Source organism: Poecilia reticulata, linkage group LG8 (assembly GCF_000633615.1).
Source record: "Poecilia reticulata strain Guanapo linkage group LG8, Guppy_female_1.0+MT, whole genome shotgun sequence".
Lineage (NCBI taxonomy): Eukaryota > Metazoa > Chordata > Actinopteri > Cyprinodontiformes > Poeciliidae > Poecilia > Poecilia reticulata.
Window position 1 is genome coordinate 1687395 of NC_024338.1, and position 3631 is coordinate 1691025.

The following is a 3631-nucleotide window of genomic DNA, read 5'->3' on the forward strand; positions in this document are numbered from 1 at the left end:
TAGATTTTTTTTTTTTTTTTTTTTAGAAAAAGAAAATACAAGCTTGCAGAGCAGCATTCATTCCAAGTTAACATTTAACTTCCGGTACGCTGGAGGGCTGCTCCAGTTGCTGATCGTCCGGTGAAGTGATCCGGCGCAGGAGTTCAGGGTGATGTAGATGAGGCGCTCAGCCGCTTTTCGCTGCCTGGAAACAATTTATACATTAAGACAAAAAACGCGCAAGTAAGCCCGTTTCTGTGAGTTTGTCATTAACTCACGTAGGCGAGGTCAGTTAGAGGGGCCTCTAACACACACACACACACACACACACACACACACACACACACACACACACACACACACACACACACACACACACACACACACACCTCTTCATTAAAGTGTATTGTTCCTTCTTTCAGCACCATGGAATCTTGTGTGTTGGCCACGATAAAAAATGTATTCTCACACAGGTCGGTTTCGGTTAGTTTAATCTTAAAATGAATATTAAAATAACCTTTAATCTTAAAATTTAAGGAAACGAGTAAATTTCTTCTAAAAATGCTTAAATAGACACATAATTCGACGGAATAATATGAGATATTGTGGAAGATATATAGTAGAAAACATCTCTACAGGGAGAAAAGTACTGCAGCTGATATGAAGCAATCTGTTCAGTGCATGCATGCATTCCTTTGAACAGAACATTTATCCATCTGCTGCTTCCAGCGGCTCTGTTTTCACTTCGCCGCCATCTCTCGACTTTACAAGGAGTCATAAAGAGCAATAAAGCCATAAAATCTCCGATGTCTTGCGCGCACACACTAAACACACCCACGCACACACACACGGGAGAAAAGAAGAGCCATAAAGCCATAAAATAGAGGTCCGACTCTTTTAGCTTTAATTGTCACTGTTGTCTGAAGTTTCTCACATTCCTGGGCTTCCTTCAGCGGTCCTCAGATGTTTACACTGAAGTTAACACAGACACACACGTCTGATTTACTGCGCAGAAATACAGCCAGCTTAACAAGTATATCCGTTGAAAAAGTTGAAACGTTTGGGCTTATTATCATCCTTGGAAGTCTTGGGAGTCCAGAGCAGTCTGTCTCTAAATGTAGATCCACAAAGAACAGCAGCTTCACGCTACAGGCTAAATATTGACGGCTTCCCACACTGACCGCCTTCAAAGTTTCCACATGTGCGTAGCCTCCTTGAATACTTTGATACATTTCAGAAAGTACAAGCATGACAGAGTTATATATTATGCGGAAATTCCACGCATGTACAACTAACCCAGAAGCGTCTACATTGACAAGACTGTAAACACTTAAGCGTTTGTATTATCTTAATATTGCACACGTTCCAGTCTAAACCAAGGAAAAAGGCCTGTTGCAAAAACATGTTATGGTTGAACGTTTCTCAGGATGCATTTTAAGAGGATATGTGTAAGTAAATCGTAAGCCAAGGAAAATGCAGTTTGAGTCCCATCCACAACAACAACAACCACAATAATAATAGATACAGCTTGTTAAGGTAAGATCATAGCAGTGACAAAGCAAAAATATGAAAGTCATAATATTTAGGCTGCTTCACTTATATATAATTTATTGTAAAGAAAAAGCTGCTGGGCTAACAGTTAAACGGCTCTGCGTCGATCTGAAGGACAATTCAGAGGCAGCACGATGAACACGGCAGCACGATGAAAGTATTTCCGCTGGAGCTCCTGAAAACACGTGCTGTGTTGGTGCCAAAAGCTCCAAACTGCTTGCAGAAAGCTCTTTTTCTCTGCCGTTTGATGCTTTTTGCCCCCGACTGTCCAACACACCTGCGACGAAACACAACAGTCTGCACTGAAACACCACGTGTCTCTTCAGCAGTAACTACATTCCATAAAATAAGGAAGCCGCACTGATTGCAATGCTTTTAAATGAAAGAATTGTGTTTTGAAATCCGGTTTAATGAGGTTATTGTTTAACCTGATTCTGTCTGAACATCAGCAGCTTTAAAGTCAGGAGCCACAACAAACCAAACATCATTCATCGATTGAGGATATCTTTCGGGTTTTTTATATGATCTGTGATTTGTATATCTGGGTCAAAAACTTGCTTAACAATTTATAAAATTAGTTTGCAAACTAATTTTATACATATTTGAACTAAGCCTCATGCAAGGTAAGTTTATTTGCATAACACATACAGGTAAAAAAAAACACAAACAAAACAATAAGCAACAAATATTACATTTTCTCAAATGTCATAAAACAATCAAAAACCTCATATTAAAATATTGTAATGAAGACTAGAATTAATGAAAGTTCCAGTCATTATTAATAAAAGTCAATTATAGATACCTGGATTTTTAACGTTAACTTAAATTAACCCAATGTTCTACTATTTTCGCCGTGTTTTGCAGTTTATTACAGATTAGTGACGCATAAAAACTGAATGATGCTCCTCCATGCCGACTTGCAATTGTAGCCTTTTAAGACCTGTTATGTTTTTTATTTGATTCGTTTTGGAGAAACTTTGGTTAACTTTTGCATGCTGTGGCCTGTTTGTAACACGAGAAAAGCCACGCAAACGGCATTTGCAAAGTTGCTCGTGACGTCGAAAAAGTTATGATTAGATTAGATTAGAAAAAGACTGACAAGAAAAGATAAAGAATAAATAAGTTCTAAATTAATCTATATATTCGTGTTCCAACTAAAGAGTCATCCATCATCTTTTCACTTTTTAAATGATGACTCATTTGTTGGACACACTTTGACATGTTGGCCTGTTTTGATTCTGTATGTCCAATGATTTATTTCACTTCACACCACATGTTAACTTTTTAAAATGAACTCTAATGCTTGTTGTCGTCATCACCGTAAATATTAAATTAGATGTCGGAATATGGGACTATGTGGAACCTGTTCCGAGTTTTAAAATGACCCACCCGACCGCTTGATATGCCAAAGTCACTAATGCGAAAGGATTATAGCTAATACAATAACGATATTACCGTCCTGTGTCTGTCCCCCGACTGCAGGCCATCCCTGTCCTGTTCCAAGAGTCGCTGCTTATCAATGATTAGACCCCAGTCAGCTCCAAAACAATTTGGCTGCTTCCCGTTCCCAAAAAGCGGGGAGGAAACAGAGCGTCCTGCCGGGGAGAGAGGGAGTTCATCTTCTTTGAAAGAGGCCACGAGAGGGGAGGTGGAGGTAAAAAAGTAAAAAGTAAGTTAAAAATAAAGGTTTAAATGTTCAAATTCAAGTGGTCCAGCAAGAAACAAGAAAATTAGGCTGAAGTCATTGAGCTTCCCAGACATCTCTGAATGGCGTCTTTAATAAGAACTTGGCTTCTTGGGAATGCACTGGGTGGGAGACTAAAGTAAAAGCAAAAAATAGAGTCTTTGTGTCGATTTATCAGTCGGACTGTCTGTAGTTTGGCCACGGGGACAAGCCGCAGCCTGTGGAGGAAACAAAGAGAGACACAGAGAAGAAGACTTATTTATGGTCGCGGTTATTTTACAACCTCACTGACACATATTCGGCTTGAAAGTTTCTTTACATTTTTCTTTCTTTCTTTCTTTCTTTCTTTCTTTCTTTCTTTCTTTCTTTCTTTCTTTCTTTCTTTCTTTCTTTCTTTCTTTCTTTCTTTCTTTCTTT

General features: G+C 38.8%; 1 protein-coding gene and 1 long non-coding RNA gene across 6 annotated transcripts in view; one reads left to right on the forward strand and one right to left on the reverse strand.

Moving 5' to 3' along the window:
* The window catches only part of LOC103468208 (homeobox protein Hox-B5a-like), an 18728-nt gene that overhangs the window by 3582 nt on the left and 11515 nt on the right, over positions 1-3631 (forward strand). The gene's annotated exons all lie outside the window — the stretch shown is intronic.
* The window catches only part of LOC103468206 (uncharacterized), a 15604-nt gene continuing 12833 nt past the window's right edge, over positions 861-3631 (reverse strand). For 4 of the 5 annotated variants that reach the window (XR_001776878.1, XR_534179.1, XR_534178.1 and 1 more), the window contains exons 2-3: positions 2986-3432; positions 861-1807 (exon numbers count right to left, since the gene is read on the reverse strand). This is a non-coding gene — a long non-coding RNA (uncharacterized LOC103468206). Of the gene's footprint in view, positions 1808-2985; positions 3571-3631 lie in introns of those variants that run through there. The other variant, XR_534176.1, reaches the window with a different exon arrangement.